This window comes from Homarus americanus, unplaced genomic scaffold (assembly GCF_018991925.1).
Source record: "Homarus americanus isolate GMGI-L3 unplaced genomic scaffold, GMGI_Hamer_2.0 scaffold31795, whole genome shotgun sequence".
In the NCBI taxonomy this organism is placed as follows: Eukaryota; Metazoa; Arthropoda; class Malacostraca; order Decapoda; family Nephropidae; genus Homarus; species Homarus americanus.
In genome coordinates this window covers 165934-179303 of record NW_024747729.1, presented here as the reverse complement: position 1 = coordinate 179303, position 13370 = coordinate 165934, and the positions used below count along the sequence as shown (strand labels likewise).

The 13370-nt window shown below is 49.4% G+C and overlaps 2 non-coding genes across 2 annotated transcripts; both read right to left on the bottom strand.

The window, feature by feature from the left end:
* Window positions 1-1493: 1493 nt before the first annotated feature.
* Trnaf-gaa lies at window positions 1494-1566 on the bottom strand. Its single transcript has one exon. It is a non-coding gene; the product is annotated as a tRNA-Phe (tRNA).
* Window positions 1567-2623: 1057 nt separating this feature from the next.
* Window positions 2624-2696, bottom strand: Trnaf-gaa. Its single transcript has one exon. It is a non-coding gene; the product is annotated as a tRNA-Phe (tRNA).
* Between the last annotated feature and the right edge of the window lie 10674 nt (window positions 2697-13370).

Here is a 13370-nt window from a genome sequence, read left to right as displayed (position 1 = left end):
AGACGAAGTGTGGATGAAGGGAAGTGGATGTGTATGGTGATAGAAATGGTGACAAGTGGTGGAATTAATGGTGCATGGTAGATAGTGAGAGTAATGGTACAGATATGGTGAGAGGGATTAATGGTAGACCTGAGTGGGGGGAGAGGGAAGTGAGTGGTGGTAAGGGGCAATAATGACGTTGATGGGAGAATTATAGACATGGCCAGGACAAGAGGGATGGTGGTGGTGGTGGTGGTAGTGGTGGTGATAGTGGTAGTGGTGGTGGTGATAGTGGTAGTGGTGGTGGTGATAGTGGTAGTGGTGGTGGTGGTGATAGTGGTAGTGACGATAATGATGGTGTATTAAGAGGGTAATAAAATGTCCTGGGTAGTTATAAAAGTAATGATAATATTGGTGATGATGGTGATAGTAACGATAATGGAGGTGATAGTGGTGATAATGACGATGGTGATGATAGTGAAATGGATAATGGTTTATCTTGATAAGGCGAAATTTAAAAAAAAAGTGAATTAAATCGAAGGTTTGATAAAATGACGATAAGAATTAATCGCTAATGACTGGGAGGAGGTGGTGATAATGTTGTTAAATTGATGCTAAATGACACGTTTAATAGATCGATAAGATAAGATAAGATAACAGGTGTGGCAGCGGTGTGATTCCCCCTACCCCCTAAACGACCCTCCAGCGCCAACCCCCCCCTCCTCCCCCCTCCAACAACCAGTTCCTTGATATGCTGCTGGTTGATATTGGTGGTTGGGGAGGGTAATGGTGGTAGTGGTGGTGATGGTGGTAGTAATCTGTGGAGAGTTATGGGTGCTGATGGTAGTGTAGATGTGCTGGTAACGTCTCAGGTGAGGTTACTGTGGGGAGGATTGGGTGGGTAGGAGAGGATAGGATGGGTGAGAGGATAGGGTGGGAGGGTAGGGTGGGTGAGGGGTAGGAATGGGTGATGGGTGGAGGCCGCAGTTCTTGGGGGTAAATTTTAGAGTTCGGTTGAATCTGTGGGATTGAGGAAGCTGTGGTAGGAGTGTGTGGTGGTGTGGTGAAATAGTGTGTTAGTGTGTGTGTGTGTGTGGTGAAATAGTGTGTCAGTGTGTGGTGGTGTGGTGAAATAGTGTGTGTTGGTGTGTGGTGGTGTGGTGAGTGTGTGTCAGTGTGTGGTGGTGTGGTGAAATTGTGTGTCAGTGTGTGGTGGTGTGGTGAAATAGTGTGTCAGTGTGTTTGGTGGTGTGGTGAAATAGTGTTTCTGTGTGTGGTGGTGTGGTGAAATAGTGTGTCAGTGTGCGGTGGTGTGGTGGAAATAGTGTGTCAGTGTGTTTGGTGGTGTGGTGAAATAGTGTGTCAGTGTGTGGTGGTGTAGTGAAATAGTGTGTCAGTGTGTGGTGGTGTGGTGAAATAGTGTGTTAGTGTGTGTGTGTGTGTGTGTGTGTTAGGGGTGTAAAAATTTATTTGGTTGTGTTCGACTCTACTGTAATGTAAGCCAGGTGTAAAACTGCCCAGACCCGGGATCGAACCGGGGACCTTTAGATCTTCAGTCTAACGCTCTCCCAACTGAGCTATCTAGGCGATGTTTCTCACACACTCATACTCTCTCTCTCTCACTCTATCTTTATCTCGCTATCTCTCTCTCCCAATCCTTTTCTCCTTATTCTCTCTCAATCATTTTCTTCCTATCAAAAATACACTTGTAGTCTCTCTCTCTCTCTCTCTCTCTCTCTCTCTCTCTCTCTCTCTCTCTCTCTCTCTCTCTCTCTCTCTCTCTCTCTTTAAAACAAGGATCGTGTCTCAAGGCAGGAGGCTGTGGGGGAGACTTAGTTGTGTCCTCCCTAAGTAAAAAATGTTTTGGAGGTTTGCTGTCGTAAAGTCTCTCGCCTGTGACCATAATATTGTCAGCTGCATTATGCTTCCTGGGGAGGAGAGGGAAGGGGGGGAGAGAGGCGAGGAGGTGGGGAAGGGATAAGAATCGAGAGGAGAATTAAGTAAGTGTTCAATTAAATGAGTAAATAACGGTGTGTGAGAGAGAGAGATTTTAGTATTTCATATATCAGATAGGTGAGGAATTCTGTTCATGGTAGTGGTGGTGGTGGTGGTGGTGGAGGGCGAGCGTTGGTGAGTCGTAGGAACACCTGAAGATTCGTCCCCAGTTTATTCCACCTAAAGATTAACCAGGCAATCTAACGCTAACTTAACCTAACCCATCCCCCAGGTTGCGTCAAGTTGGTTAATCTTCAGGTGGAATAAACTGAGTGGTGGTGTGGGGGGAGGGGGGGTGCATCTATCTGCCTGGTGGCGCCCCTGGCAAGGCTCTCAAAGTCTTGTTTATGGAGGGGTGTCGTGCTTGTGCCCTGGGAGAGGGAGTGATGGAGGAGAGGGGTGAGAGAAGGGGGGTGGGTGGAGGAGTGAGATGGGAGAGAGAGAGATAATACCTTAGTGAGAGCTGGAGGGAGGGAGCAGTGAGTCATGTCGTGTTGCTTTGTAGTCGTTTAGTGTGTGGCCCCCAGCACACACCTGAGTGAGGTGATGATGACCTTATCACTCAGGTGTGGCACGCGAGGTAACCTTCCTGCTACACTGCCTCACACACACAAACATACATACAGCCAGGACTACGGGTCTGCAAAAGTGCCCAGACCAGGGATCGAACCAGGGACCTTTAGATCTTCAGTCTAACGCTCTCCCAACTGAGCTATCTAGGCGATGTTTCTTATACACATACATGCAGTACATACTCTCTCTCTCTCTCTCTCTCTCTCTCTCTCTCTCTCTCTCTCTCTCTCTCTCTCTCTCTCTCTCTCTCTCTCTCTCTCTCTCTCTCTCTCTCTCTCATTCAGAAGGTTCATTTCGTAACAAGTATGTGAGATTATAGCCCGTACACCCAGAACACACATAAACATAGCCAGACATAAGTACCCATCTCCTCCACACCATTAACTCTCCTTCTTATACCCCCCCACCCGTGTATTCCTTTCTACATACCCCTCACCATTAACTCTCGCTACCTTACCTCACCCATTATCTCGCTACCTACCCCCTCCCACCCGTAACTCTCCTTCTACCCCTTACCCCTCCACCCATTAACTCTCCTTCCCCCCTCCCCACCCATTATCTCGCTACCTTACCCCCACACCCATTAACTCTCGCTACCTTACCCCTCCCCACCATTAACTCTCGCTACCCCCTTACCCCTCCCCATTAACTCTCGCTACCTTACCCCTCCCCCATTAACTCACTATCCCCTGCTCCCTCCCCACACCATTATCTCCCTTTACCCCTCACACCCATTAACTCTCATACCCCTTACCTCCCCACACCCACATGCTCCTTTACCCCTTACCCCCCGCACCCATTAACTCTCACTACCCTTACCCCTCCCCATTAACTCTCCTTTACCCCTTACCTCCCCACCCATTAACTCTCTTCCCCTTACCCCCCACCCATTGCTCTCGCTACCTTACCTCCCACCCCATTAACTCTCGCTACTTATACCTCCCACACCCATTAACTCTCGCTACCTTACCCCACACCCGTGCTCTGTACCTTACCCTCCACCCATTAACTCTCTTCTGCCCCCTCCCCACCCCATTATCTCGCTACCCCCACCTCCACCCATTAACTCTCGCTACCCCCCTTACCCCCTGGCGTTCTCTCCACTAATTAGTACTCTGATAAACAACTTGGCTGCTCTCGAGTACATTACTTACATCACCTTGGCCCTAAAGGGAAATTAATGGGTCTCTGTACTCTAAAACACACTCGGTAATAATGTAGGACTTGGTAACCTGGAAGTAAATTAGAATCATCTGAAGAATCACCACCCCCAGCTTATTTTACCTGAAGATTAATCACCCCAGCTTATTTTACCTGAAGATTAATCACCCCAGCTTATTTTACCTGAAGATTAATCACCGCAGCTTATTTTACCTGAAGATTAATCACCCCAGCTTATTTTACCTGAAGATTAATCACCCCAGCTTATTTTACCCGAAGATTAATCACCCCAGCTTATTTTACCTGAAAATTAATCACCCCAGCTTATTTCACCTGAAGATTAATCACCCTAACGCTATTTGGGAGGTTGGTGTTAAATTAGGTTAGGTTAGGTTGGGTAATGTTGAGGTGAAATAAGCTGGATTGGATGTTCTTCAGGTGATCCGCTAATGATCAACCTCGGCAACAGATGACGTCACATGTAAACAAATAGGTGGGTGTGTGTCGGAGTCTCCCAGGTGACGTGTAGAAAATTAATGTTTCGCAGATTCATTAGTTCCAGGGTTCATTGTTCTGAGGGTTCACTAGCACACACACACACACACACACACACTGCTAGTATTTCAAGTTATTGGCCCAAAACTCAAATTTAATAATGACCACCTGAAGATGACAAGGTTGACCACATGCGGCTATACCACAGTACGAGGCGGCCTTGTGTGTGTGTGTGTGTGTGTGTGTGTGTGTGTGTGTGTGTGTGTGTGTGTTACTTACCTGTATCTTCATCAAGGTAGCAGCCATCAGGAACTTCTGGCTCAGGTGTGTTAATGAACGGCAGGTATTGTCTCGTGTCTCCCGCCACACACACTTGTACTTCTTTCTTTGTTTCTCCTGCCTTTGGGTCTTTGAGATAGTTTGGTCATTGATAAACACAATATTGTATTTATTTTGTATGAATTTTTATTTATTTTTTTAATGTTTGTGTTGTGTTTGTGATAAGAATGTTCTTGGTGTTTTAATTGGTTGAAGAATTTACGTGTTTTTTTTATTTTGTTTTTATTATTGAGGGCCTGGGTACTTGTTACAGAATATAGGAGTTTGTGTGGGGAGGGGAGGGGAGTGTGTGGGGAGGGGGACAGTGTGTGGGGAGGAGTAACAGTGTGTGGGGAGGGGTAACAGTGTGTGGGGAGGGGAGCAGCAATGTGGGGAGTGACAAAGTAAACACAGTTAATGGTGGGTGGTTCCTCAACCTCAAATGACGGGGTCTGGTGACTCCCGGGGCGACAGGTGCGTCCTAGGGCCACTGACCTGTCCACCACGTCCACCTATACTCAGGGCCACCACACCGCCGCCGCCCCCAACCATGACGCCCACCTCCACCCCCACACAGGGCCGCCCACCCCCACACAGGGCCGCCCACCCCCACAAAGGGCCACCCAAGCCAGGACATCCGCCCCCAAACACAGGTAGGAAGCCCCCGAGGTACAGGACCTGGGTGGGAATCACTACACCAGACAGAAGGATAAGAATCGTAGGCTGGGTCCAGGTAAGGCTGAAGGCTGGGTCCAGGTAAGGCTGAAGGCTGGGTCCAGGTAAGGCTGAAGGCTGGGTCCAGGTAAGGCTGAAGGCTGGGTCCAGGTAAGGCTGAGGCTGGGTCCAGGTAGAGGCTGAAGGCTGGGTCCAGGTAAGGCTGAAGGCTGGGTCAGATAAGGCTGAGCTGGGTCCAGAGTAAGCTGAAGGCTGGGTCAGGTAAGGCTGAAGGCTGGGTCAGGTAAGGCTGAGGCCAGGTTGATAAGGCTGAGGCTGGGTGGGCTGAAGGCTGGGTCCAGATAATGCTGAAGGCTGGGTCAGGTAAAGGCTAGGCTGGGTCCAGGTAAGGCTGAAGGCTGGGTCAGGTAAAGACTGAAGGCTGGGTCCAGGTAGGCTGAAGGCTGCGGTCCAGATAAGGCTGAAGGCTGGGTCCAGATAAAGCCTAATTACCCCGTGGAAGTCGATGGTTGATTAGACTTTAGGCATTTTGTGTTAGTATATGGATATGAGGAAGGTCAGGGGTGTGTTTGGTAATTCTAATGTTGGTAATAATAAAAAAGAATACTGCTAATAACAATGACAATATAGCTAATAACAATAACCAACATTAATAATAACCGACAAATAATAACAATAACAATAACTGACAATAACAATAATAACTTATTAATAACGATAATAACAACAACAATACCTGACAGTAATATAACTACAACAATAATGATTAGTCCCGATCAAGAAGGTGGAGGACGTTCGACAAACTGAAGGACGAGCTGAGACGACCTAAAACGAGCCGAGACGAGCTGAGACGACCTAAAACGAGCCGAGACGACCTGAGACGATCTGAGACGACCTAAAACCAGGCCGAGACGACCTGAGACGAGCCAAGACGAGCCTCATATTCCCTCTTACATTGACTACACACCAAACCTGTTTTAAGGGCGAGCCATAACCGAGGTCTGGGCTTTATATAGATTCTGGTGAATGGCGTCTGACTCTGGTGTAGTAATACTGTAGCGCAGCTGAGGGAGTCGCCGTCAGGAGGGAGATGACTGACGGCACTAATCCTCCAACGTCACATTCACCAGTTTAAATCCGCGTTATCGGCCGTTGTGGTGGAGTTATGCCTTCGTTACTCCCACCAGAGTCAACATCATTAGAAACGCATAAGATGAGCAGAGACCTTCCCATCCCTCCCCTTTGTCTTCCCTCCCTTTCCCTCCCACCTCCCCTCCCTTTCCTTCCCTCCTCTTCTCTCCTCCTCCCTCCCTTTCCCCTCAAGACACTGCCCGTCCCTCCACCGCCCACCTGCTCCGTACTGTCACGCCCACACCACACAATGTCTCACACGCCACACACACACAATGTCCATATTATGCATACTACCCACTAGTTCCCATCAGTCCTGGTGCTACGTGCAGGTACACCAGGTATATTACAGGTGACCAGACGAACGTGGGAGGGACTTATGGTGAGCCTGACCATAAGATGAGGGAAGTTACCTGTGAATTTGTGTGAGGCAGGTAACAGGTGACTTGTGTGAGGCAGGTAACATTTTCTCATGATGTCTGGGTGTTTGTTGAGGTAATTTGTGATATATATACATATATATATATATATATATATATATATATATATATATATATATATATATATATATATATATATATATATATATATTATATATATATATATATAGTTATGGCAACACCTGTATGATACTATCTCTCTATAGGAGTTTATATACCTGTAGTTTTATATCAAATCTCTATACTCGTAAAAATATTTCTAACTGACCGAAATATATTAATAATTTTTAGGTTGTTAATTATATTTCCCCGAGTATGATATAGGACAGATACTGATTGCTGCTGCTGCTCCCGGGTGATGGTGGTAATGGTGGTAGTGGTGGTAGTGGTGGTAGTGGTAGTAGTGGTAGTAATGGCGTGTGATAGTTGTTTGTGATGGTAGTGGTGGTAGTGGTAGTTGTTGGTGATGATAGTTGTGGTGGTGATGTGGTAGTGGTGGTAGTGGTAGTAATGGCGGTGATGATAGTTGTGGTGGTGATGGTAGTGGTGGTGGTGGTAGTAATGGCGGTGATGATAGTTGTGGTGGTGATGGTAGTGGTGGTAGTGGTAGTAATGGCGGTGATGATAGTTGTGGTAGTGGTGGTAGTGTTAGTAATGGCGGTGGTGATAGTTGTGGTGGTGATGGTAGTGGTGGTAGTAATGGCGATGGTGATTGTGGTGGTGATGGTGGTGGTGATGGTGGTGGTGGTGGTGATAATAGTGGTGGTGTGCAACGTGATATGCCTTCGCCCCGTTTGGTTCAGGTTAAGAAAAAAAGGTATTTGGTTCATTAGCGAGGGAGGCAGCGAACCATATACATCACGGTGGGTGTTTGATCACCTGTGTTGATGCCTTGCTCGAGGTCTACTGGGACTGTGCCTCGCCTGCCGCCCACACGCCCGCACGCCCATCCGTCCGCCCCACTAACAAGCATCTGCCTCGCTCTGTCAAAACATGCTCGACCGCCCAAACCAAACACCAGAGATGTTCACTGATGACGACCTGATGGTGGTTGTTATGATGGTGATGGTGGTAGTGGTGATAGTGCTAGTAGCGATGGTGTTGATGGTGGTAGTGGTGGTTCTGATGTTGATAGTGATTATGGTGGTAATGGTGGTACAGCCATGTATGATGGTGGTTATGGTGGTACAGCCATGCAGGGTAGTTGATGGTGGTTATGGTAGTGGTGATAGTGGTTATGGTGATGGCTGTGTTCCTGTAAATTTTACCTGATTCTACCTGGACAAAATAACCTTATACCTATTTTTCTCCAATAATAAGCATCTTTAACTCTGGCCAATACACACCTTCCCTGACCTGACTGGTGGATAATTTAACACACGAGGGATGTTTTATACTCACGAGTAACTTATCACTGCTAAAAAGACCGATTCTTAGTCACTGTTATTCCTATTTTAATTAAAGCTCACCAGGTGTGTCTTCAGGTATTAATGATTCTGCTGGGAGTAATTGTGTCTGTACCTGAGGCAAGCTGGTAGTCTTTGTTGTAGGAAGTGTCTACCTCCTCCTCCTTTTTCTCTCTCTCTTCCTCTTTCTCCTCTTCCTGATCCTCTTTCTCCTCCTTCTGTTCCTCATCTTCATCCTGTTCATTTTCCTTTTCTTCTTCCTCCTCCTCCTCCTCCTCCTCATCTTTTTTTTTTTCTCTCTCTCTCTCTCTCTCTCTGCCGTAGGTGTTATCGTCGTCCTACATCATCACCGAACTATAACTCAGCCACGACCCAACACTTCACCATTCTGTCATTATCCTCTATAGCACTGTCACTGTCACCATCATCTCTTCCTCCTCCATCACCACCACCTATTACCTCCATCACCATCACTACACCCACCATCACTACCCCTACCAATACCACCATCACTACCACCACCAGTCAGTCATCACCACTACCACCACCAGACGCCATCACTACTACCACCACCACTACCACCAGACGCCATCACCACTACCACCACTGCCATCATCACCACTACCACCACCGACGCCATCACTACTACCACCATCACTACCACCACCAGACGCCATCACCACTACCACCACTAGACGCCATCACCACCACCACCAGACGCATCACCACTACCACCACCAGACGCCATCAACTACTACCACCAGACATGCATCACACACCACCACCTACCACCACCAGACGCCATCACCACTACCACCACCAGACATGTACCACTACCATCACTACCACCATCACTACCACCACCAGACGCCATCACCACTACCACCACCAGACGCCATCACCACTACCACCAGACGCCATCACCACTACCACCACCAGACGCCATCACTACTACCACCACACTACCACCACCAGACGCCATCACTACTACCACCACCAGACGCCATTACCACTACCACCATCACTACCACCATCACTACCACCACCAGACGCCATCACACCACCACCACCAGACGCCATCACTACCACCACCAGACGCCATCACTACCACCACCAGACGCCATCACCACCACATACCTAACAATCAAGGGGCATTAGTTTAATCACCTCTGCTCATATTAGCTCAGAGACAACGTTATAAATAAGATACATAACTTTTCATAACTTTTCATCACAAGTCATTACATTTATGGCACTTGTCACTACATTAAAGAGGATTTATGATGACTATACTGAGTGAAAATTTATGATATAGTTTCATTTTGTTTCGTTCATTTTTCTTAAAGGTTCAAACAGCAGAATGAATCAGATTTAAGAATTTTGTTTCTTCGTTTCGTTTTATTTTACTATTACAGGTACAGTAAAGACGTGTGTGTGTGTGTGTGTGTGTGTAGACTTGTAACTGTATAATGTTTAGTGGTTAGAACTGCCGCCTACCATTCTCCTCCTCCTACCAATCTTCCTCCTCCTCCTCTCAATTATCTTCTTCCTCCTCTTCAATCCTCTTCTTCCTCCTTCTCTTAATCCTCTTCTTCCTCCTCCTCCTCCTCCTTCCTCCTCCTCCCACTCCTCTCATCCCTCCTCCCACCTTTCTTTCCTCCTCCTCTCAATTATCTTCTTCCTCCTTCTCTCTAATCCTTCTTCTTCCTCCTCCTCCTCTCAATTATCTCTTCCTCCTTCTCTCATCCTTCTTTCTTCTCCTCCTCCTCCTCTTACCTTCAATCCTCCTCCTCCTCCTCCTCAATTATCTTCTTCCTCCTTCTTAATCCTCTTTCTTCCTCCTCCTCCTCTACCATCTCCTCCTCCTCCCAATCCTCATCCTCCTCCTCCTCCTCCTCCTCCTCCTCCTCCTCCTCCCTCCTCCTCCTCCCTCCCTCCTCCAGTAATCGTCGGTAACGGCGCACCGCCACGCTTGTGTTTGTTTAAAGGCCCAGTGGGTTTGACGACACGACACCACTCACCCTCACACAGCGACCGAAGGAGAGGGGGAAGAGAGAGGGAGGGGTTGGGGTAGAGGGAGGGAATGGGAGGGTAGGGGGAGGAAGAGGGCTGTGAGGGGGAGATAAAAGTTATAAGGGGGGAAGGTAGATGGTGGGAGGGGAGGAAGAGGGAAGCCAGGAGGGGAGGATACAAGGTGAAAAAGGAAGGGGGAGGAGGGGTAGATCATTTAAGGGTGGGAGACATGGCTGGGGAGGAGTTGGGGAGTGTGGAGGGAAGCAAGGGGTAGGGTAAGCTGGAGGGGAGGGGAGGGGTAGGTGTGTGGGGACAGGGGCAGAGAGGTGAGGGAGGTAGAGTATAGGGATAAGTGAGGGGAGGTAGGATAGTTGAGGGAGAGCAGGTGAGGGGAGGTAGGATAGGTGAGGGGACAGGGTGAGAGGAGGTAGGATATAGGGCGGAGGGGAGGTAGGATAGGGGAGGGGAGGCAGGATAGGTGAGGGGGACAGGTGAGAGGAGGTAGGACAGGCGAGGGGAGGTAGGATAGGTGAGGGGAGTGAGGGATAGGGTGAGGGGACAGGTGGGGAGGGGAGGTAGGATAGGTGAGGGAGACAGGTGAGGGGAGGTAGGATAGGTGAGGGAGACAGGTGAGGGGAGGTAGGATAGGTGAGGGAGACAGGTGAGGGGGAGAGGTGAGGGGAGGTAGGGAAGGACACAGGTGGATAAATTACACAGTTTAGACAAGTTAAAGAAATGAGAGAAAAGTTTTGGTGAGGGGAAGGAAGTATTGAGTTCTCCCCCTCCTTCCCCCCTCTCCTCCTCCCCTCTCCCTTCCCCTCCTTTTTTCCTCCATTCCCTCTCCCCATTACCTCCCTCCACCTTGCCCACTCCCCTCCCCCCTTTCTCCCATCTTCCTTCCCCCTTACCCCCTTCTTCCTCCCCCCTTACCCCCTCTCCCCCTCCTTCCCCCTCCCCCCACCATAACTCCGGAGGGTGAGGGAAGGCAGGGGGTGATGGATGGGGCAGCGGTACACCACCCTAATCACAGGTAAAATATCCCTACCTGGTCATTAAGTAGGTTAGATCTTATTAAGGTATGATCGGTACAGAGATATAACTTACTCCTGTTAAACACTCTAGTAGTAGTTTAAGAGATTAACTCACTGTATAATTAACCTTGTGAATTATTACAGGTTAATTAAGATTCATTACTTCTGGTGATGGACCTCTTTTGTGTCTAGATTAAAACACAATTATTTTTACGTTGGTTGAATCACATAGCAACACTGTATCTTAACCTGTAGTTGTGAATATCCCCGCTAAAGGGTGAATATAGTGTTAAATCCCTGTCTGTCTGCCTGTCTGTCTGTGTCTGCCTGGCCTTACATACATACATACATCCGTTCAGACAAGATTGATAACCTGACCAGTCCTATACAGGTTCCATTCGCATTAACTTTAAACTTAGAGGAAATTAGTCAACATATTATATCCAGATGAGCTTAATATATCCGGGTTATGGTTCAGTTGTCGTCAAGGTCACATCTGAAGGTCAAGAGTTCACATGTTTGGTCGTGGTGAAGAAGTGGCAGCAGGAGGAGGGGGGGGGGAGACGGTGGCAGGCAGGTAGGAGGAGACGGTGGCAGGCAGGTAGGAGGGGGAGGAGGCGGTGGCAGGCAGGTAGGAGGAGGAGGAGGAGCAAGAAGAAGAAGAGGAGGATGAGTGTAGTGAGACGTGACAACCCCGAGAGTAAAACAAGGCTCTGTGATATTACTTTTTCTATACTTTTAAGACTTTATAAAACTTGATCTCAGTGAAGGATAATTATTGGGTAGTGACCATGCGTGTACCCCCCTCTCACCCCCCACCCCCCACCCCCCCACCCCCCCTCACCACCAGCTCTCCAACTCCAGATAAAAAAAAAATCGGCGTACGATTCCCGAGCCAGAAATAGGGAGGTGGAGTGAGAGAGACAACAGGTGTGGAGAGGGAGAGAGAGAGAGGGAGGTGAGGTAGAAAGGGAGAGAAGAGGGTGAGGGGTGAGGAAGGTAGAGAGAGAGAGGTGAGGTAGACAGGGAGAGAAGAAGGTGAGGGGTGAGGAAGGTTGAGAGAGAGAGGTGAGGTAGGACATAATTCCAGGTGCTGTATGATGAAGTAAATGGACCTGCCAGACAGTCATTCAAACACCTGATGAATTATGATGAATGGGTATTTAATGTTAGGTGGGGGGGGAGGAGGAGGATAGGTGAGATGGACGGATAGTACGGATAGTTGTTTGTTGCTAGTGTGAGGGAGAGGGAAGGAAGGAGGGAAGTGAGGGAGGAAGGTAGAGAGAAAGGGGGTAAGTGTGTTAGTAGGTATGACTATAGTAATTTGGCACACACACACACACACACACACACACACACACATCACACCTCACCCTCCTGACGTCATAGTAAGACCTTGTGATGTCATAGTAGGGCCATGTTGACGTCATAGTAGAAGGTTTTTGTTGATGTCATCTTGTACTGTGTGTGTGTGTGTGTGTGTGTGTGTGTGTGTGTGTGTGTGTGTGTGTAACTGTACTTATTAGTCACCACCGAGCTTGTTTGTGTTGTGTAAATTGTAGTGCGGACTGTTTGGGAGGTGTTGGGGTGGGGGGAGGGGAGGGGGGGAGGAGGGGGGAGGGAGGGGTAGGGGTTGAGGGGGGGGGGGGGGGGGGAGGGATGGGGTGGGGGTTGAGGAGGGGGGAGGGTGGGGTGGGTTGAGGGAGGGGGAGAGGGGGGTGGGGTTGAGGGTGAGGGTGGGGAGGGGTTGGGGGGAGAGGGATGGGGGAGGGTGGGAGGGTGAGGGGGGGGGGGTTGAGGGAGGGGGAGAGGGTGGGGTGAGGAGGGGGGGAGGGGTGGGGTAGGGGTTGAGGGGGGGAGGGAGGGGGGAGGGGAGGGAGGGTGGGGTAGGGGGGTGGGGTGAGGGAGGGGGAGAGGATGGGGTAGGGGTTGAGGGAGGGGAGGGTGGGTGAGGGGTTGAGGGGGGGAGGGGGGTAGGGGTTGGGGAGAGGGTGGGGTAGGGGTTGAGGGAGGGGGGAGGGTGGGGTAGGGGGTGGGAGGGAGGGGGGTAGGGGTTGAGGGATGGGGTAGGGGTTGAGGAGGGGGGAGGGTGGGGTGGGGTTGAGGGAGGGGGGAGAGGATGGGGTAGGGGTTGAGGGAGGGGGGAGAGGATG